The sequence below is a fragment of the Paroedura picta genome, chromosome 11, assembly GCF_049243985.1.
Source record: "Paroedura picta isolate Pp20150507F chromosome 11, Ppicta_v3.0, whole genome shotgun sequence".
NCBI classification, from domain to species: Eukaryota; Metazoa; Chordata; class Lepidosauria; order Squamata; family Gekkonidae; genus Paroedura; species Paroedura picta.
The window spans coordinates 29,583,700-29,607,035 of NC_135379.1; the positions used below are offsets into that span (position 1 = coordinate 29,583,700).

Sequence of the window (23,336 nt, forward strand, 5' to 3'; positions counted from 1 at the left end):
CATCTTGAAATATGCATACTTCTTACCCCCACTACCGCCACTGGGTTATTGTCACAAACAGCAAATTAAAGCCCAAGGACAGCACATCTTTGTAAAACAAAACTTTCCAGTATTTGCCGCTCACAAATTTACCGATCAAGGCAGGATCCTCAGTTCACCTCATGATCACTGTAGGATTAATACTCATTGCATTCCATTTAAGTCAAATCCTATAAAAGTTAAAAGCAGTTCAAGTCATCGTTAGTTTGATGGGTCTCATATACGACAGCTTCATATCTTATGAGTGCCAGTGAAACTAATTTCTCTTTGGTTTTAAGAATAAATTCCTTTAACATGGTAACAGAGCAGCAGACCCCATGGATTTTTACACCTGAAACTAAATGTTTATGTGACAGAAATAGGCAGACACACACACACTGGGAACTAATTTTTTTTTACAGACACACGAAGAGGGATGTTCTAGAATCTGCTGTCTGAGGCACATTGCTTCTTTGCGGTTTGCACTATAAATTGCTGCTGAGTATCTCAGGAAGGAATCACAGAAGAAGAGACCTGAAATGTCTAGATGGGTGGTCTGTGTCAGGTACCAACGATCTTAAACCTGACAGCAGCTTTCAAGCATTACGTCATGGCAGTTTGCAAGGGGAGTAGCTCCCTCCTGGACTTCAGCATGACCACTGTGGCTGGTGGGAAAGTATTAGTACATCGACTTGCTGAGCTGGGCTCAGACTGGTAACATAAGGAGTCAATATGATTCCATTTGATCTGTAATGCTTCTGACTATGACTTCATTCCACAGTGTACACATGAAGCTACCTTATACTAAAACAGACCATTGGTCATCAAAGTATTGTCTGGAGTAGTCAAACTGCAGCCCTCCAGATGTCCATGGACTACAATTCCCAGAGCAGGGACTCATGGGAATTGTAGTCCATGGACATCTGGAGGGCCGCAGTTTGATTAACCCTAGTAACAGATCTGCCAGAGGCTATCCTGGATCCCAGGCAGAGTTTTCTTCACATTATCTGCCACCTGAGCCTTTTTACTGGTGATGCCTGGGACTGAACCTGAGACTTTTTTTTTTACTCCAAGTAAATGCTCTATAACTGAACCCTCCCCCTGCCATGTGAGTGGCATGTTGTTCACGTACAGGTTAAGCTGCTGCTAAATGGCCTGTCCCTATTCTTTTCTATTGCCTACCAGGTTCTTGATTCAGGGATGTGCCTATTTGCTTCCAAATCTGGAAGGCAAGTCTGTTCATGGTACTCAGAAGAAGAACAAGAGTTGGTTCTTATATGCCACTTTTCTCTACCCGAAGGAGGCTCAAAAGCAGCTTACAGTCACCTTCCCTTTCCTCTCCACAACAGACACCCTGTGAGGTGGGTGAGTTTGAGAGAGCCCTGATTTTACTGCTCGGTCAGAACAGTTTTATCAGTGCTGTGGCGAGCCCAAGGTCACCCAGCTGGCTGCATGTGGGGGAGCACAGAATCAAACCCGGCTTGCCGGATTAGAAGTCTGCACTCCTAACCACTACACCAAACTGGCTCTCACATGGAAATCTCACGTACAAGTCTGATCTGTTGGTAATGCCAGTTAGTACCATGAACTAATACTAAGGTAGAGGGAATCCAATGTAGGCATCATGTGTATCCAGCATCAGTGGTTAAATATCAAGTAGGAAATGTGACAGCTGAAAAGCATTCCTAAATAAAACCATGCTGCTCATCTGTATTGCATGCATCATTGCCACTGACTCCCCGCATGCCCTGCGACACTTGGCAAAGTTACTGCCTTCAGTGTGCTTCTAGTCTTCATTCACACCATATATATAGTATAGAGTATAGTAAATCCTTTCATTTCTTTATCAGATTAACAAAACACTGGGTGTTGAATATATCTTTAAAAATTCCTCTCTCCAATTAATTGACGACCAATAGCATGACATTTCTAGCTTCCAATAAGTATCCTATTGATGTTTTTGCATAATTTAATCTGCATTGGGGGGTGGGGTGCCCATTCCCTCTCCAGCAGCTCTGTAGTAGTTCAAGGTGATAAATCCTATCTGCAGAACAATATTCTGTTGACATTTCTATAATAGTAATCAGGTCACCTTGTCAGAACTGTAGGAAATTTGCTTAACATTCATTAGAAATTTTTTAATAGATAGGTAGATAACTCCCCCTGTTTCTCTCCTCCTTTCTTTCTGCATTGATTGACTGGGAGGTCGAGCCCCTTCTCCTGCTCCCCATGCACACACACAGAAACACACAAAGAGCTGGGTCATCGGACTCAGTAAAGCAAGATGAGCAGGAGGAGAGGATGATGCCTTGAAGAGAGATCTTATTAAATGGGACAAAAGCTTGTCTGCCTCTGGGCTCTGTCTCAGGGCCTCCTCTGTGGCAGCCTGCATGTAGAATGCAGGAAAGTGCAGCTATGTAAAAGCCATTTGCGCTACCCTGCAGTCATTTTTATATGTGGAGGTAATGAAGTTGTCATCAGAGCCCAGAGTGTGGCAGCGCCTGTTATTCAAATAGACTGGCATTTTTCAACTCCCACTCCCTTCCTCCCTCTCTCCTTCTTTCCCTCCTCTGCTTCTCCTCATCCCCACAGCTGATCAGAAAATGCTTGGATGACTGCATCACTGATTCCTGAATTCCTACTGAATATTCTTGTCCCTTTACTTTCTTTCTGCACAGGGGAATGAATGTAGTATCTGTGTCTCTGTTTATGAATGTGTGGGCGGCTGTTTTGGCTGATGTTGGTTGCAGATACTAGATGCCCTGGTCTGACCGCTGATGGCAGAAGGAGGATCAGGCACCCGCCCCAGAGAATACATTGGAATGATGCACTTGGTTAAGATGGCACATTTCCTAGTCTGTTTCCCTGTATCTGTGTTGAATTCTCCTGGATCAGGAATTATAGTCCTGTGGCATATAATTAATTCCAAGCTATTAAGAAAAAATAAGAACTAGCACAGGATGAGATATTCCATGCAAGCTTTTTGGAAGACAATGCTTTCATTCCATATTTGGCAGCCATTCTCTTGGGGATTATGTCAGGCAAATCCTTACAAATTCAGCCCAAATCTCATTGTACAGCTAGGTTGTCAGGTGATTTGTATACCCTACATGCATTTCTATGTAGAAGAAAATATTCAGAATTTTGTACATAGGTGGAGTAAATAAATAGGAAACCAGCAACCACAGAATCAGTGATTAAGAATGGTATAAAATGATAAATTAGGCAAAATCTCCAGTACAGTGTGTGAATAGTTACACTACACCTTTCATATTTCTAGTAAACACATATCATTATTTATCATTGGTATGGCCCTTTTAATTTGCTGTGTATTTCATGATATTTTCCCAAAAAGCTTGTGACATGGGTTCCTTGTTCACAATGAGAATTTGAGGGTGGGACCAGGACCAATATGTGGTAGAAGAAGAATTGTTTTTTTACCTCACTTTTCACTACCCAAAGAAGTCTCCAAGTAGCTTACAATCTTCCCTTCCTCTCCTCACAACAGACACCCTGTGAGGTAGATGGAGCTGTGAGAACTCTAAGAGAACTTTGACTGACCCAAGGATACCCTGCTGGCTTCATGTAGAGGAGGAATGGGGAACCAAATCTGGTTCTCCAGATTAGAGTCTACCACTCTTCACCACTGCATTATGGTGGCTCTCAAGTAAAAGCAGATGAGAATATGAGCAGTAAATGCAATAGAAGAGGATCCGAGTCCAAAATCTTTACACAGGATTTCATGCTACCCTGTAGCAGTCCCCAACCTTTTTACGGTTGAGGACCGCCTCCAGGGGTGGGGAAGAGCCGGCGACCCCGGGCACCGTGCATGCGGGCTTTCGCCTCCAGGGGGCACTAACGCGCATGCGTGGCAACTCCATGCATGTACGTTTGTGTCGGCTGGCATGACGGTGGCCATGCCTGCCTCTTTCCCCCATCTCGCAGCAAAAAGCTAGTTGGGCCGTGAGTGAAGCGGCCACTGGGATTAATAATGACTTGCATTTGCACATTTACAGTGCAGACCTAAACAGAGTTACAGGCTCCTAAGTCCTTTGAAGCAAGTGGGCTTAGAAGAGTTTAGCTCTGCTTAGTCTCAACCTTAACCATCTGTCATATACTGAGTTGCACATTGTGTCTGAAAGAGGTCACAGTTTCCCTTCAGTGTTGAAACTGGTTCCATGGAGACAGATATAATGAATATTTTATCCTCTTAACTACCTGACTTTCATGTGCACAGAAACATTTACATTTTATGCTTTGTACCTATAGTGTGTAACACAGAATTTGAGGCTAGCACAGTAATTGATTTTGTTGGTATTTATCTAGCCCAATCTGCTACTCGCAAATTTAGCTCATCGATTTGTTCATTATTTACAGTAAAGCATACTTTCAGTGCACTTATGAAAATGATCAATGACTTTTAGCCCAGAAATCCCAGGAGAGTAAAAATTTTGTAAACAGTACTTAAGAAACAGTGGACCAAGCATCTGAAATGCTTACACAGGATGCAAAGTATTCATTGTGTTTATTGCTGAAGTGACTACAGCCCAGCTAAGAAAAGTTCTAGACTTAATGCCATCTGCATTTAGGAAGCTGTTACTATATGCCTTCACCCACATGCAGAACCATTGACTGCAGTTGGTAAGTATTACCACTGGTGTACTCCAGCCCTGTAAAATGTGCACTTGATACAAAATTATTCAGGACTAGAGGCAAAGCCCTTTGCACCCAGGGAAACATCAGGCTCTAGGATGCACACCTGCACTATGCCTTTCCTGGGAGCTGGCTGCATGGCTAAAGTCCCTGCCCACCCATGAATTCTTGAGGGCCTGCCTCTAAGCCTCAGAGACCCAGGTGTCACCAACTTCCAGGTGTGGCCTGGAAATCTCCTGGAATTGGAGGTAATCTGCAGACTATAGAGATCTGTTCCCCAGGCTGTTTTGGAGGGGGGACTCTGCAATGACAACTCATCTCCAGGTTCCTGGAGATGAAAAGGCTTGTTTGGGAAGGAGGAAAAATGTGTCACTGAGGTTGCAGGATGCCAGTCTCCAGTTGGGACCTGGTGATTTCCTGGAATCACAAGACATTTCCAGGCAACAGAGATCAGCCTTTCTGGAGAAAAGGGCTAATTGGAAGGGGGTACTCTCTGACTGTGGATCCCATGGAGGTACAGGGATGCCAGGCTCCAGGTTGGAAACAAAAAGAAATACTGTATGGCAGTAATTGCAAATAACATTAAACATCAAATAATTCATAAACTTGTCACAGTTTCTTCCTTCAATGAAACTATTTGATAGCAAAATTTGCTTGAAGAACTGAAAACCTTTCAGTCTGTACATTCTTCAGTTCAGTCCAATATAAAAGTAAAACAAAAATGGTTGGTTGGCAAAGAACTTAAAGAGGGTCTCACATTTACTGCCTCTGTCAGCTTTTCTCAACTTTTATACCACTGAGAAACCCCTGCAATATTCTTCAGGTTTTGAGAAAATCCAGCAGAAGTAGGATCTCCAGGTCTCAGCTGGAGGCTGGCATCTCTGCCACTGTACAGGATGCCAACCTCTAGGTGGGACCTGGAGAACTCCCGGAATAAAAGCTCCTCTCCAGACTGCAGAGATCAGTTCCCCTGGAAGAAAGGGCTGCTTGGGACAGGGACATGGGGCTGTGTAGCAGCCCCATGTCCCCTATACCCACAAACACACACACATATATAGAGAGAGAACACAGAAGACAAAAGCATTCCTCCCTTCTCAAATTGCAAACCTTATTAACCCCACAATCACCTCTCCATGTAGGAAATATCTGAGTGTCTCCCTCCTTGGATTGCTCTGAGAAGCCATTAGCAAGAAGGTCCAAATTTAAAGGAAAAAAATCCCATAACAGTGAATGAGCAAGTAAAAAAAGACTTACACCATCCTCCTGCAACAGTTTCTTCTGCCTGTGCTCTTTAAGGCAATGGCAATTTGTACAGCTTCTTGTAGTGGTTAAGAGCAGCAATTTCTAATATGGCAAGCTGGATTTGATTCCCTGTTCCTCCACATGTTGGGTGACTTTGGGTCATAGATTCATAGAATCATAGAGTTGTCAGGGGTATCCAGGGTCATCTAGTCCAACCCCCTCCACAATGCAAGAATTTACAACTACCTGGGCACCCATAGTGACCCCAATTTCATGCCCAAGTGACCCCTCCACCAAAAATCTCCAGAATCCAGCCTGGTCTGGAGGAAATTCACCTATCATCCCACAGTGGCAATTAGAAATTTCCTGGGTATGCAAGGAAGGGCCACAAGAGACAAACAGTGGCACGTCCCTTCCTTCCCACCTACTCACAATCTGCCTTAGTTCATAAAATCAGCATTTCTGTCAGATGGCTATCTAGCTTCTGCTTAAAAACTTCCAAAGAAGGCGAACTCACCACCTCTCAAGGAAGTCTGTTCCACTGAGGAACCATTTTAGCGGTCAGGAACTTCTTCTGGATGTTTAGCTGAAAATTCTTTTGAATTAATTTCAGCACATTGGTCTGATCCTCTGGGACAACAGAAACAACCCTGCTCCCTCTTCTGTTTAACAGCCCTTAAAGTATTTGAAGATCATTATCGTATCACCTCTTAGTTGTCTTCTCTCCCGGCTAAACAGACAAAGCTCGCTCAACCTTTCCTCATACAACTTGTTCTCCAAACCCCTCACCATCCTCTGGACATGCTCCAGTTTCTCTACATCTTTCTTCAGCAGTGGTGCCCAAAACTGAACACAGTTCTCTAAGTAAGGTCTAACCAAACCAAGTCAAGAATTTATTGGACTTTTCACATTTAGGAGAGCCTATTTTCCAACAGATATATAGTTAATTGAAATCTCCCATGACTACTAGGTCCCGTCTCTGTGAGAACTTGCATTTCATCCAAGCCCTCCACTGTTCTGGCAGTTGATAGCAGACCCCCTCCATAATACCACTATTATATCCTATTCCTTTTATTTTTAGCCAAAGACTCTCAGATAAACTCTCATGCTCCATCACATATATTTCCTCACAAGTATATATATACTTAACATATAGTGCTATCCTATAGAGAGTTAGTTTGGTGCAGTGGTTAGGAGTGTGGACTTCTAATCTGGTGAGCCGGGTTTGATTCCACGCTGGGTGACCTTGGGCTCACCACAGCACTGATAAAGATGTTCTGATTGAGCAGTAATATCAGGGCTCTCTCAGCCTCACCCACCTCACAGGGTGTCTGTTGTGGGGAGAGGAAAGGGAAGGCGAATGTAAGCTGCTTTGAGACTCCTTCGGGTAGAGAAAAGTGGCATATAAGAACCAGCTCTTCTTCTTCTAAACCAAAGACAAGCTGAAGAATTTCAAAGGCACTGGAACAAATTTTTTAAATGTCTGTAAAAGCAGATTGTTTCCTGTTCTTTTTTCTGTTTTCTATGTCTATCGGAAAATAATAAAAGTTATTATAAAAAGGGGGGATTTGTCTGTCAGTGGTTACTAGCCATGCTGACCAAAGGTAACCTCCATATGCAGAGGCAGTACACCTCTGAATCCCACTGCCGGAAAGCAACATCGGGTAAGGCCTCACCTCTAATGTCCATTTTTTGGCTCTCCAGAGTGACTGGTTGGCCACTGTGTGAAACATGATGTTGGACTAGATGGATCACTAGTCTAATCCAGCAGGGTTCATTTTATGTTTTTACATTTTAATGAATATATAGGATTTCTTTCAGGTTGTAATATTCATTTGTGCACATGGTCTGCTGAATCCCCATACTACTTTTACATGACATGAAAGAACAGTTGTGTTTCTAAATCCATCTTACAATATGAATGGGAAGAATTCAGCATTGATCGGTCATCAAGGAACATGTGGGTTTATCAAGGACAATTTTAGGACTATTTATGAGTGCTGCATGCAAAAACACATGCATGAGCTTGAATCCCACAGAGTTGGACTGTGTGGTATGTGTGTCTGGTATGTGTATGGTAGCTGATTTCCCTCTCTGTCTGCAGACCTGTGGCTCACCAGTTTTGTTTCTGGGCGTTTCCTGTCCCTCCAGAGCAGCATTTTGTGCTGCAGTGGAACAAGAGAGGCAAGAAAATATTTTCCATCAATGGAAATTTTCTGTGAGATCCATCCTAGATATACGTAATATAATGGTACATAGCTTTTAAAATTAACAAATCCAGTCCTTTTAGAGTAGTGAATACATGGTAAGCTCTAAAACCGCTGTTTCATGAGAGTTTTTTATTAGAGAGATTTTGCCAGATTAAAGGCTTCTCAAGAACCCAATGACATGTTGGACTGTAAATGACTCATACAGGAAGAAGTCCCTAAGAGTGCATTGAGAGGCTACACCGTTTCAGATCATACAGAGATTTTACAGCATTGCATTGCCAACAACCCATAGATTAAAAGCTCCCCAAGTACACATCGACATGACACATCAGAGTTTGGGTCTGCTGTGTAAATGATCCAGCCGTAATGAAAATGTCATGTGACCATCCAGTTATGGTCCAAAAGGGAGGAGAACTGTTCCACATGCTTGAGTCAAAATTTAGAGCAGAATAGACACATGCACCAGCTGACTTATAATTAATTACAATTTACCTACCTTTGTGGTTTTGGCATTTGAATCATGCAATTATACATAAACTATCAACATAGCGTTTTCATTCAGATACAAGCATAGGAAACAGTGAATGAATAATTTGTATTATGAAACTGGACTTGTACTCCCATTTCCATGAAATTAGAAGATATACAATTCATTGGAGATTGAATTTCTTCCATCTGCGTCACTGCAGTGAAGTACAGCATATGCTTAAGTTGTAGCAGGAGTTCAAGAACCCAAAATAATAATGTTAAAATTGGTAATGTGTAATAATTTTGAACTTGGTATAATTCAAGATATTAGAAGTGGACTTGCCTGCACTTCCATTTGTAAGGAAAAGACGATTTTCAAAAGTTGTAAGCCAGAGATATTCTACATTTTTGTGGCGTTACATTCATAAGTGCCTACACTCCATAACATTGCATGATCAAAACCATCCCATATACCTGGAAGGCAAAATTCTTAACTTCTTGAGTGCTGCTCTCTGCTGCTGTTGGTAATCCATTGAGTGGAAGTATAATTTTTCACACATACTCACTCATGAGTAGCACCAACTTTAATGTACACAGGACCACCTACAAAGTAGTTGGGTGTGCAACAAAATGGACATCATACTCCTGTATCCCTGATTTAGAGAATTAAGTGGCCTGTGAGAACGAACAAGTTGGTCATGCATAATATAGAGGACAGTTATGACATGGCTCAGTAATAGATTATCTGTTTTGCATGTAGGTTCTGTCTGGGGCATCTTCAGTTAAAACGATTGGATAATAGCAGATGTGAAAGACACAAGACTTTACAGAGCTGCTGCTTCCAGAGGAGACAATCCAGACAATGATATATCATTGGTCTGACACAATATGGCAACTTCATGTGAAATAAATTTTAATTGTTGATTAGCCTACAGGAAAGTTTGGAAAATAAATCCAAATAATTACAGACATTATGTGACCAAGGGCTTTTAGTACTGCTGAGACTCTGCTCAGTAATCTGCTGGTATTTCAGATTGTGGTTCCATACAACACTTAATAAAACACTATGTTCTCTATAAAAATAGTGCAAGTGTCCATCTATTCTTGAATATATTCGCTCAAAACTGAAACTGAATATCTTCTATTTCTGGAAAGTATACTTAACATTGCATTGTCAAAGGCTTAAAGTGGCTCCTGCTTCTTTTTAGCAACCAGCTGGGTCCTTGATTAGTTATTTTCTGAATTTTTTTCATTTATTGGATTGGTCCTGTGTGCTCCTTTCATGGTGGGGCTCCCGTTGGTCGACATTTGTAAGGCAGTGACTTGGTGTACACCCTCAATGTTTGTCCGACATTACTCCATGGACATCTTGGATAACAAAGGAGGCTACTGTGGGAAGAGCAGTGTTACACTCATTATTTGCATATTCATGCCCACACCCTTCTCCATGATGAGTGACCTTGCTAATCTCCCATATGGGAATGCACAGACCCCATGAGGATAAAAACAGGGTTGCACATACCTGTAACTGTTGTTCATCAAGTGGTGCATTCACACATCCCTCCCTCCAGTCCCCGCTGTGGGCATGCCTTCTATCTATACATCTGCAGGATGGCGGCAAGGGAGGATACCTGAGGGAGGAGTGCTGGCTCCTCCCATGTCATGTGACTTTTAAGCGGGAAACGTTTCACTCTCCCAGCACTCCTGGGAGTTGATTTTTCCTGAGTAAACTCACTAGCTCCTCTCTGTGGCAGGCTCTGCATACTGCAGATCCCATGTTTGAATGCCCAGAGCACCACTTGATGAACAATAGTTACAGGTAAGTGCAACCCTGTTTTCTTCATTCTGTTATTCATGCAGATTTCTTTTGTACAGAAACCTTAGATTTTTAGTCCAAGCAACATAAAGGAAGGTATTGAGCACCTGCGTATAAACTGCTCCGAAATAAATTATAAATAAATTATAAATAAATAAATAAACTGCTCTGAAATAAATAAGTAGAACATTGTAACAGGAGTCTTTTTACTGGAGTTAAGAAGAATGGATTTTTGAATAAGGGTGACTTCCACATGCATTAACCATGCTAAAATTGGGGCCGTTCCGCATTCGTCCAAAATAGCACAATGGTTACTAATTGAAATCGCTACAGTTTTGCCGTTATGCACAACGTCGTTGACAATCTGCAACACTCCTGAAACCGATCCGCAAAAAGCGCTTCGTTGTAGCGCTTTCAGGGAAATCCCAAAAAGTGGATTCACCCTCCGGAAAGTGCTACACTCCTGCAACACTAGCGGGAAAGTTCTGTGCATTACCATTGTTGCGGTTTCTGCAAAGTCCCTCCCCCTGGCTCTCTCCTCTGATCTTCCGGCGAAGCGATCGCCATTTTTTTTTCTCCGAGTGAGCAGAGATCAACGCACTGGCAAGCCTTCGTTTACCCAGTGAGGCTTCCCCAGCTGCAGTCCCTCTGTTTAAAGTCACCAAGCACAAGCATCGCAGAGGCCCGTTTGCTGGTTTATTTTCACTTTATTTTTCACACTGTTTTCGGCCGAAAATCGCGCCCATGAGGGGAGGGGGATTTTTTTTTTCACTCGGGGGGAGCGTGGCAACGATGAAACGGCAGCTCAAACATCACCTGCTAGCTGGATGGGTCTCTCCGTTGCAACGAATCAACGCATATTCGTTGCAACGGGTGTGTGTGTATTTTTTTTTTAAAAAAAACCTTCTTTAAAGGTAAAGGGGCTGTTTGGGAGCATGATAACGGCTGCCCATTGGCTGCTTGACGGCCAGGGGTGGGACACAGCTCAGCAATAGCGCTTCCTTTCTAGCGATTTTTGCCGAGACCGGAACCCTGTGGGAAACGATAGAAACGCAACTGGATTCCACTACAAAGGCAGGTATGCGTTACGCCGGATTCCACTATTTAAAATGGCGATTTTTCGTTCAGCAAACAATTTGCTACATGGATCCCGGTGCGGAATGGCCCTTGGTGTTTATTTTGCTACCCACAATTCTTGGAAGTGTAATAACTGTTTTCTAGTAATATTACACAGAAAACAAACATCAGGACTTATTACAGGGAATAGGGAACACTATGCAGTAGATTCCAAAGCATAGATTCTGGTGGGTAGCTGTGTTGGTCTGAAGTAACAGAACAAAATTTGGGTCCAAAGGAACCTTTAAGACCCACAAAGTTTTACTGAAGTTTTGTGTGCATGCACACTTCCTCAGTCTGATTATTTGTACAGGTTTTTAATCAAGTTGTTGTGAGCCACCCAAAACCATTTGGAAAAGAGCAAGTCAAAATATAAATTAAAAAAGAAAATGAATAAAATTTAGCCCAAAGCTTAGTTACACTTTTTGAAGTCCACTGACTTCAGTTGGCTAAGAAGGGTATAATTCTGTTGCATGGCTAATATGGTAAGTGCATATGCAAAGGTGATTGTTTGGATTAAATATAGTGGTTACTTGCACTTCAATTTAATGCTTTAATAAGTACAGTGAATCTAAATAGCCACTTTTATTGCCACTTTATCTTAGGAGGCTGCTTGACTTGGAACTTCCCAGTGTTCTGTAATTGAACTCAACCACCAGGGCAGCTGTTCTCATGTGGTACTCACTGTCTGTTCCAATGATACCAAAAGTGGTTCATCAATCTTGAAACTCTTGATTTAACTCATGTCCTGCTACCCAAACAGAACCCAGAGAAGGCCTGTGCATACTAGGGTGAATCTCAGCGGTGGTACCCCTAACTAAAATTACAAAGAAAGAGCATGAGAGAGCAATGTGAAACACAAACAAATAGCTTTTTTGCGTACAAAATAAAATAAGAGAAATTAAAATATAAAGAATCCCCACTAAACACCTGAGAACATCAACGAGAGGGCATAAAGGTAGAATGGAAGAAATCTGGAAGTTTTAGAGAAGGGTTATATGACCTAAAATCCTGGGCTTGAGGTTTGGAGAGGTCTAGGGAGCAGACTGAGGAGCCCTACACAGATTGGATAATGCACTTTGACTGCACTTTAGAAATAGGTTTTCTTCTTTCGCACATGAAAATCCAGCTGCAAAAATACATTGAAAATACATTTTCCAATGTGTGTGGAATGAGAGGAGAAAAAGTCTGCAAACCAGTTGCAGGGGTATTCAGGTAGTTTTCATTGACCTGGGATGGTCCTTTTATGGGGGAAAATCATATAGCTGGACATGGGAACTCACTTTTCCAGAAACTTGATTAGTCTAAAATGTAAAGTTTGAATTTCACTGCCTGATTTAGAGTTAACTTTGGTGAGAGGGGGGGTGGAATAGATTAGGCTATAGTGAGCCAAATCTAGATAAGCACAAAGAACCTGGGTGAGAGAACATGATTAACATACCTTAATTAGGATGCTGTGAGCCAGTTCTACATTGACACAAAAATTTGGGTGAGTCAACATAGCTCCTGAAACAGAAAGGACTGTAAATCAGTGACTTGAGGCTGCTTCTTGATTAAAAAATGGAAGAGTAGGAAACGGGTGTTGATTAATGAAACATGAACTTCCTTGGGCTGGGCAGACACCTTTGGGGTATGACAGAATGTTCCCATGCTGCAAAGTTCTTTGTTATTGAGAGTGAAGTAAAATTTGATTGTTATTAAGAACCCTGGGGGAAAGCTGTCAAGAGATGAAATGTCTCTTGTTCAGGATGGATCATCTATTAAGAGATGAAGGAGTAGCTGTTACTACTCTAGAGGGAAGTGGTTTAGAACTGGTCTAAAGGGGGGGTGGGTCTCACCAGGAGAAGAGGGTTTGAAGATGGGGACAACATTTGCTTGCCTCCAATCTTCACCTGTTCTCCAAGAATTGTCAAAAATAATAGATTTAGAAATTACACCTGCAAGTTCTTTTAGTACACCTGGATGCAATTCATCTGGCCCATAGGACTTTGTTTCATTTAAGGAAACCAGGGTCTTATCTGCACCGGGCTCTTTATCCTCCATCACCTTGGATTTAAGTAGTCTGCACCTGATGTGAGCAGGAGCCTTTTATAGTCCAAACCCACTTAGCAGCAGAGGGCTGAGTCAGCAGTCACTACCTCCCCCTCCCCTCTTTGCACAACAATCACCTAATGCAATCAGCTGCAGTCACTTACCACCTAGACAATGAACAGATAAAAAAACAATACTTAAACAGCTCCCACTCTCCTGTAAGTTATATACCCTCTCATTTACTTTCTCCTTACCTCTGTACTCTTACGATCCCTGTTTCACAGTCTGAGGAAGTGTGCATGCACAGAAAAACTCACATGTTGAATAAATCTTTGTTGGTCTTAAAGGTGTCATTGTACTCAAATTTTGTTGTGACCCTTCCACACTGTAAGAGCAGAAGGAAGCAGCACTCACCACTCCAGCAGCTCACCCCTGGCTCTGTCTCCTGTCCCAGCTGCTTTTCCAGGAGAATTTAAGTAGGAGAATACAACTCTGTGTGTTTTGAAGCATCTTGTTCAGTCCAGAGTGCTGAGTCCTTTGTGCACATTGCCTGTCAAATATGTACATTAGTGAATTTGTTGTTTGTCCTGAATGCAAAAAAGTAGCTTCTAATGTGATGAGTGTATATCTGAAGCTTTATGCAACCATTCTAGTTAAATAAACATCTGACCATATTATTGCATAGTCCACTGTCACTGACCAAAAACATTTGAAGAGCAAAGCAACTGCAGGTCAAGATTTATGAGGCTTTAAGAGGAATTTGTGCTGGGAGGCTTACATAGCCTCTACCTGTATTACTCTTTGATCTAACCAGCTTTGCCACTTTCATAACCTGTGGCATTTGGGCTCATAATTTTTATAGCAAGACACTGTTTAAGAAGTTAAGTAGCTGGATGAAGAAGGCTGTCTCTAGCCAATTCTAATCAGCACCACTTTTTCTCCAAGGTATTCTACCTTGACTTGCTGCTGAAAAACTGCTAGAAATTGCTTTAGCATATTCACACTAACACCTGAGCATTTCTACCATCTGTTCAGCAGAAACATTTTTGCAGGAAACAGATGTGAATAGTGGATTCATTTAGTCATAACAAAGGTCGTAGGGAAACCATCATACAAACACTCCATGCAAAAGTGTAAGTATTGACATGGCTTTATATTTTGTAGTCCAGCTTTCATACATTTGTCTTGTAATGGCAATATTTAATTAGACCCTAGTTTCTAAAGTTGCTTGGAGAGTTGACACAAGTAATGATAGTGAGGAAAGACACTGGACATGTGCCAGAAATGGTTTCCTTGAATCTTGAATCAATCTTCTACATTGCTTTTAAAAACAGTTTAAGGATTTGCTCAAAGAATTTTCGGCTAAAAATCTGGAAGAAGTTCCTGACAGGCTTACTTTAATTACATGGTTTAGCCTGGGCTGAAAACTTTCAAACAAGAGAGCGAACATTTTAAAAATTTGCATTTTCACAGATGTCCTACATGGTTTTAAGGAAGAATTCAGCCATTTAAACTGTTGTTCTTTGAATAACAATAATAATTACAAGATGTTGAATTACTCAACCAAAGCATTTTAGAGCAAATCCTTGAAACCAACTGCATGTGGGACACCGTCTTTAAAGCCAAACTACTAGTGCCCTACTTGGCTTTGGAACACTTAGCCACGGTCACCTCTAGACTGGCTCTATGCAGGCCTGTCCTTAGCCTTGATCTGGAAACTACAGCTGGTCCAAAAATTATTTATTTATTTATAATGGTTTGTTGACTGCCACTCCCAGCCCATCCAGCTCGTGGCAGTATCCAATGAAACTTTAAAACCCTCATAAAATCAAATGCATACAACCAATATTGGGGGCAAAAAAACAATCTACAAAACTCCCCTTTCTCACCCACTCACACCCTATTGCAGCAGTCGCCATCACTCTGGAGGGATATTTACTGGCAATGTCCAGCCTAGGAGCCTATAGAGTCCTATAGAGCAGGGGTAGTCAACCTGTGGTCCTCCAGATGTCCATGGACTACAATTCCCATGAGCCCCTGCCAGGGGCTCATGGGAATTGTAGTCCATGGACATCTGGAGGACCACAGGTTGACTACCCCTGCTATAGAGGGAGGGAACCGATCTTTCTAGCCCAGTCTCAACCAAATGCCTGGTGGAAGAGCTGTGTCTCACAGGCCCTGAGGAATGCTGACAGCTCCATCAGGGCCCTCAGCTCTTCCAGGATCTCATTACATTTGGCCCTGGCCCTGGTCAAGGTCAGGCATGCTTCCTGGGGGCCGGGGACGACCAGCCAGTTCATACCCACAAAGTGAAGAGTCCTGCACGGGGCATAAGGAGACAAGCAGCCAGCCCACCGCTCGACCCAGCTGCCAGATTGTGCAGCAGGCTGCCTGGCAGCAGAGACATTGACTGAGCTGTCAGCGACATGCATAGGTAGGGATGGCGTCCTTGCATGGGGGGCACTGCTAGCGTCCATTGTATTCCTGGATGCAACGGGCTTTTGGGTTAGTCAGGACCATAAAACAAAGCAAAGGAAACAAGCTACCTCCAATTCCTACAGAGCGGTGATACTCTACATCAGTGGTCCCCAACCTTTTTTAGGCTGGGGACCGGCAGGGCAACTGCCCCGCCCGCGCATCGTGCATGCGCGGCCACACCCACGTACCCACGCATGCGCTATGCATGGCCGAAATCGCGCATGCGCGGCACTTTCGCGCATGTGCCGCGCGTGCGCGATTTCGGCCGCGCATGGGCGATTTCGGCCACGCTTGCACAATGCACGGGCATGGCCCTGATTCCCTCTCCCCCCCTCCCGCAGTAAGAAGCTTCCCGGGCCGCAAGCTTGCGGCCTGGGAAGTTTTTTACTGCAGGGGGGCGGGGAGAGGGAACTGCGGCCCAGCGCCATGGCCGCAGGTTGGGGACCACTGCTCTACATAACCTGGCTACATAAATATTGACAGAAACAACAGGATTCTGACAGGCATATTCATTGTGTGAGCCCGCTGGTCCTGACAGGGCCTTCCGTCCTCTGTCACGGTTGTCTTTTGGCTGCCGGAGGCTGCTCAATCACTGTCTGGGAAGGGAAGCCATGGTCCCATTCTGTCCTAGCACATTCCAGAGTAGAACTGGGGTCAACAGAAACCAGAGCCTGACCCTCTCCCCGCAGCTGCTGGCACCACTCCTGTTGTAGCTGCCGAGGCCTAGGCAGCATCACGAGACACAGGCAGCTAACCTGCTTGTTGGTTATCCTCACTGGAAGCTGGGCTGGTTTTCAGGGGGCGTGCTGGTCTCCTGGCTCCGGCTGCTTGGCATGGCCAGGGTTCTCACAGCAACACCATGGACGTCCCACATCCGGCTCATCTTCCAACAACTGCAGGGTTACCAGATGAACTCTGGATCAGACTAAGGGTTCTAGTAATCACCTTCAAGCCATACACTGTCAGAGCCCAGTGTTCTGGCCCCTACCTGGTGGAACGAGCTCCTAGAAGAGATCAGGGCTCTAGAAGAATTAAAACAGTTCCATAGGGCCGGCAAAAGGGACCTCATCCGCCAGGAATTTGGTTGAGGTCAACTGGAACCAACAACACCTTCTGGACCCCCTGAACCTCCCCTCCCAGGAATTCATGCACCTGACTTGGAGAAAAATGGTCTAGTTTGATTATTGTTCTGTTAAATTTTTAAATCATTATTATTATCATTCCCATTGTTATTTGATTCTATGCAATATGTAAAATTGATGTAAAGTTACTACATGTTTCATATGAACCACACTGAGCCTCAGGGGAGGGCAGTATATAAATGTAATTAAATAAATAAATAAAAACAAGAGAGGAGATAAGAAGTACTTAGAGCCAATGAGGCCAATGGATAGAGCTGGAGCAGTCTAATGCACTGACTCTCAGCATCCCAGTGAAAAGCCCACAGAAAAGCATGTATGTTCCAAGATGCATGGCTGAAACAAATATGGCCTATCCAATTTTGGATGGATTTTATTGCTGCGCCTTACCTTTTGGTTCCCGTGGAGCTTTGTTTGGAGGTGAGGATCTGTCTTCAGAGAGAATGGAAAGTACTTTAGTAATATAATTTTTGATTATTTCACTGTTCACCTAATTATCTTGGAAAACTGTCTTCTGAATTTCTTTACAGGCAATCAGACCTTTGTGGCCATGTATTACAAGCCAAATAAATTTTACAGAAAGTGAATATTATTTCATTAATAGCTTTCTTTATATTTCCTCTGTATTTTGCAATGAAATAAGCATATAGCATTTTTAAAGATATGGCTGAGGATTTATGTACTCTTAATGGATTGAGATTATTTCTGTGGATAATATAAATATCTTAAAGATTTAATGAAGCTATAAAGGCATTAATTAGACTACTGTAATTAGAATTATAGTCTCAGAAGCTTTAGAGTGATAATATTTCAGTATTTCAAGTTTTCAGTAAACAGTGGATTTATCAATTGTGCTAGCCAAACAGTTTGAATCTATTTTCACTTTCCATTCCCTTTTCCACTATGGGGATCAGGTTATGGCTCCCACAGTGCTTCTTCTAGTTAATCCACATATTTGAGAAACTGGTAGTTACCATAGTCTCTATACCTTCAGGAAGCACATAGGTGGTGTTCTGAATAGCCTGTCTCCAATTGGGAGATTTCTGAGTGTGACAAATCCCACCTCCCACCCCACATTCTGCTCAATCCACTGTTCCAGGCTCCTCCTGAAGTGGAGTGCCTGGCCAACCCTCCCAAGTTCTACCTGCACTGCCATCCCATTTAGATTTACATCCCACAAATGTAATAAATAAATAAATGATGAATAAATACCATGCCAGGGATTCCCAGTCCTCTTCCCTGTGGCCTCCAGGAGGAAGTAAAGGGAGGCTTCACACCTTGCCATGGTTTGCAGTGCAATGAAGTCTGTATTGTGCCACAACTGTGTCTCTGCTGTTTGGTTTTGACTACATGACATGAGCTCCATACCTCTCCTGCTCCACTCTCTGTCCATCCCACCTGTCATCCGCCTGAGGGCTTCCTGAAGACATGTCAAAGAGGGGGCTCTCAGGTACCTTGGGAGGCTGTGGATGGTTGTGCAGGTCCTACCAGATATAGTCATCTGTCAAACATATCAGGGATCCAGTAGCATGAAAATGTTCCCTTCCTTACCTTATAGGCTTCTGTATGCCAGAGGCTGGTCTGAGTGAATCAGCCAGCTTTGGGTAGTGGTTAGAGCATGACACTATGTCTGGGAGACCCAGATTCTGTTCCCCACCTGTCCCATGGAAGCTAGGCCAACCTCACAGGATTGTTGTGAGCATGAAACAGAGGACAGGGGAATGATGTAAGCCGCATGGGAAGGAAACATCAGAAAAGAACCGAATGAGTGAATGAGGTTCATTACTGTGCATCTGCTCCAGGAAGGAAGGCTTTTGTCATGCAGGGAGAAGACATCTCTGATGATACCACTGGCGAGGTGAGGGATAATGGGTTCCGCAGAGTCAGTGACTATGGGAAAGCAATGCAGTGGGCAGACTCAGTGTTTTTGTAGGGGGGTGGGGTTGGGGGGTTTGCCCATTGGGCATACTGGCATTCAGGAATGACAAATGATTTGTATGGTTTCCATTGCAATACATCACATCACTGAACATGGAAGTAATAATGAATGCCAAATGGATTTGGAATGACAGTCTGCTCTGGAACTGGAATGACGGAGCCTAGAGTGGAATGGCAATCATTTCAGTCCAAGATCACTTCTGCTGTACTGAGGAGGGAACTGGGGGTGCTGCATGCCCCTACATCTGAGCCCGCTCTGGTGGCCCCCTCTCCTGCTCCACCAGTGTTGGGGTGATAGTGCCCTCGGCAACAGAGATCTCAGGCCCCTTCCTCACTATCAGGTGCCTGGATCTGCTGACAAGAATTAGTCTCTTTAAGCTCCTGAAAACTCCTGTGGCCTGCCCCTTTCCACCCCCTCTCTGAGATGGATCAACTGCCTGATTGGTTCTGACAGTCCTATCATAGTGCCACAATCCCCACACAACACCTCCACTGATGGCTGCAGTATGGTTGTTATGGACACTACCCTGGTTATGAACAGAAAATACTGCTAACTCACCAACTTTGTATGCTACACGCTGCATCACTTATGCCCTAAGAGAATAGACTAGTCCACCAAAGTCATAAGGTGGCTGGCCACCCCAGCACAGGACTGCTCTGCCTGCCTCTAATATAGACCAGCTCCGTTAATGACATATTGTACCATTAAACTTTTGCCACACTTTTTGTTTTATTATTTTAAAATATATAATCAGACTTTAGTACAAAGTATAGAATGGAATGCTATATTCTAGGATTAGGAACAGGGAGTGAAAGGTGTAATGTTTTAATATGTGGGGTAACTACCAACCTTTAGCTGGCTTCTTGGCATTTTCCTCATATGCAAACATTGAGTCAACTTTCTATGCAAAGAACAATGACACAAAATCTAATGTGGATGGTCCAGAATCCAATCAGAAATCCTGCATAAAGATAAAAGGTCTTGCCAATGAGAGGTGAACTTGCTAAACTACACCTTTCAATGAATTTGGACAAAACTGAAAAATGTTGTTGATATCAGATCCTTAGTCTGATTACTGAAATGTTCGATTTTTAAGCATGTCAATTCATCACTGTCTACCTGGTTATATTTAACACTTTCTCCTGTTTCCAGTGTGTCTGCTGAGATAGGCAATCTCTGTCACATGATATCTACTTCACAAGGAGGTCAATAGAGCATAGTGAGGGTCCAGGCTTTTTGCTCCCAAGCTGGCTTTGATTCTTTCCATGCTATTTCTGAAAGCAGATGGAGTTTCTGTGACTTATTGCTTGTAAAATATTAATAAGCCTGGTGTTTTTATCATTTAGATGTTTTAGCACTTCCTTTTTGGTGCACTGGAAACATCCCGACAATCAGTGTAAAAACAATGCTGAAATGGTCTGCTGAATATATCAGTATATATTACCTATTTGACTCTTAGTTAAACTGGTGTTCCTTATTCTAAGTAAAGCCTAACAATACATATTATGTGGATTCCAGAGATTAAAAATATTGCCATTTCTATGAAATAGTGAAATTTTTTTTAAAATTATGTTGCGATTTATATCACATTAAAAACCTCAATGAAATATACAATATTAACCCATTAAACACCCATTAAACCCCACCTATGGTGGCAACAATTAAATCCCATGGTGGTAACTTAAAGCTGGTCAGAGGTAGAATCCTGGGTGCCAACCCATCACCCTCAGTGATGGCATCTTCCAATATGCGATCTTCATTCTTCTCTTGTCCAAAGGGGTATCAGATCTTTCTGGGCTTGCCTCAACCATAAACCTGGTGGAAGAGCTCCATCTTACATGCCCTGAAGAATGCCAAAAGCTCCCACAAGGCCCTCAGTTCGTCTGGGAGCTCATTCTATCAGATCGGGTTCAGGACCGAAAAAGCCCATTTGCATGTATATTACTATCAATATATATAATTCTCAATGTGGCCAAACTTGTGGCCAGACTCAAGTCCAAGAGGTCAGAAGCCAGAGAGACAGTTCACAAAGTAAGCAGGGTAGGGAGCAAAGTTGAGTTGAGCTATGGTCAAAAGCAAGAAAAACAGTCAAAGCCAGGCCATGGTCAGAAGTCAGGGATGAAGTCAAAAGCCAAGCCGTAAGTCTAGATCCGGGAGCATAGTCAAGAGTCAGACCAAAGTCAGGAACCAGGAGTCAGGCAGGCAGAGCTCCGCCTTAGGGAACCGGAACAAGGAGTTGCATCCTCACATTGCAACCATGAAGGACATTGAGGCAAGGTCCTCCTGAAATACCCAGAGTAGGGTGAAGCAGCCCTCAACCAGAGGGCTTGCAGCAGGATCTAACTGTCATCAAAGGAAGGAGGTGCAGCTGGGCCCCATCTACCTTGACAACATGTTGACAGGTGTGCTGATCATCTGACAGCTGTCAAGGTAGATCTCCTTCATCAACACTGACGTTCAGGGCTTGCCAGGGTCTTGCCCTGGGGCTGCCAGTGCTGGTCCTCTGGTGAGTCTTTAGGGCTGGCACCGGGATTTCCCATAGTAGGTTTGGGTCTCAGCCTAGCTGCTACCAGTCTGCTAATCCTCCAGGAGAGAAGGCAGCTCCTGTTCTGTGGCAACTGGATCTCCTGCTACCTCCAGGAGATCCTCTGGAGTGCCCTCTGGCGCTGGAATGGAGGGTGAGGGCATGACACCTGGATTCAAATTCCTACCCTGCCATGGAAGCTTGCTGGGTGATCTTGAGCTTTTCACACTCTCAGACTAATCGACAACACAGTGTTGTTGTTGCAAGGATAAAGCAGAGGAGGGATGAATTATAATGTAAGGTGCTTTGGGTTCTCAATGTGGGGCAAAGCAGGATGTATGTGTATATTTTAAGGGGAGGTTGGAATCCAAGTCCACTTGTCCAAATGATTTTACAAATGTACATAGTCTTCTGTCATAGGATTTTGTCCGTTCTTTTCAGAATAATACCAAAGAATATAGCTATTTCCTCTTCCATTTTTAGACTCAGTGATTAAATTGCACAGCACTGCTATGTTGTACCAACTAAAATAACTACTGTCTATTTGGCACTTCTTTAATGGAAAATGAAAATCACTTTAAAGTGTATATCATGCCAATATATCTATCATATGATACGCAATTGAAAACATTTTAAAGGACAGTACTTGTATTAGTGCATATTCACTTGCTCCAGCCTGGTGATGAGCATCAATTTTGTTAATTAAGAATTTTAAGCTCTGTAAATTTATAGCACAATTATGTTTTACTTCATACATAGAAAGAAGGTCTTTACCCAACTGCTACTATTAACAAAATGTCCACTTATATTATTTGCTGACGGTTTCAAAGGCCAACAAATTTTTTGTGAAGAGTAGCCATTTGTTCTGGCTTGCTATGTATCAGCTGTTTGTCAGCGAAACACAACCGTGAAGACTTTTGACTTAAACCTTCTCTCTTTTTTTATAAAGAAAAGCCAATTCATCAGGTAGGAGAAGAATGCTGCTCACCGTCTCAAGTCCTGCCAGAGACAAATGGCTGTAAAAATTTAAAATCAATCATTAACAGATTAGCTGTTGGTCCAAAGTAAATAGCAATCAGCTTATTAGGCATCAGGCAGCATGAGATAAAGGGGAAGAGTTATTGAAAATGAGGATGTTTGCTGCGGCTGTGCTGATGGAGCAGAACAGGAAAAGGCTGTTTCTTTGTTGCCCTAATTACAAATGGAAAATAACCTGGAGTGCTAGACAAGCCAAGATCCTAGGTGGAACTGAGTGTTGCATGGGGCTGATGTTCTACATCACTACTTGATTTAACTTGATTAGCACTAATGTTCCCTTTTCTCCTCATCTGTGAGGACGCTTTTGCAGTGTACCCTAAATTTCAAGCAGGAATGCCAGTGGAATATTTGCTATCTGCAGAAAATGGTTGTAAATTGCCTAAATGATGGGGAGTTGATAATGAGTGAGAATGTGACTTAAATTTCCTAACACCACAGAGGACTGTTGATCTAAATATTTTGTAAGAAGGAAATTTGAGCAAATTCTTGAGAATCATCTTATAATAATAGAGTTGGAAGGGACGTCCTGGGTCATCTAGTCCAACTTGTCAACAAGAATGTGAAGTCCAGATAAATTATTTCCACAGCATTCCACAGCATTCCCCTGATCCAGCATGCCCCTTAACCATCAATCCTTTGGGAGGGATGGGTGAGTAAGCAACCC

General features: G+C 43.0%; 3 long non-coding RNA genes across 3 annotated transcripts in view; 1 reads left to right on the plus strand and 2 right to left on the minus strand.

Moving 5' to 3' along the window:
* LOC143821135 (uncharacterized) overlaps positions 1 to 9,537 on the plus strand; it is a 33,626-nt gene extending 24,089 nt beyond the window's left edge. The window contains exon 3 of the long non-coding RNA XR_013225695.1: positions 9,352 to 9,537. This is a non-coding gene — a long non-coding RNA (uncharacterized LOC143821135). The remainder of the gene's footprint in view (positions 1 to 9,351) is intronic.
* Positions 9,538 to 9,853: 316 nt separating this feature from the next.
* On the minus strand, positions 9,854 to 14,085 carry LOC143821134 (uncharacterized). Its single transcript, XR_013225694.1, has 3 exons — positions 13,969 to 14,085; positions 12,965 to 13,029; positions 9,854 to 9,980 (listed from the first exon to the last, which is right to left on the minus strand). It is a non-coding gene; the product is annotated as an uncharacterized LOC143821134 (long non-coding RNA).
* Positions 14,086 to 16,874: 2,789 nt separating this feature from the next.
* On the minus strand, positions 16,875 to 20,058 carry LOC143821022 (uncharacterized). Its single transcript, XR_013225638.1, has 3 exons — positions 19,960 to 20,058; positions 17,562 to 17,603; positions 16,875 to 16,925 (listed from the first exon to the last, which is right to left on the minus strand). It is a non-coding gene; the product is annotated as an uncharacterized LOC143821022 (long non-coding RNA).
* Between the last annotated feature and the right edge of the window lie 3,278 nt (positions 20,059 to 23,336).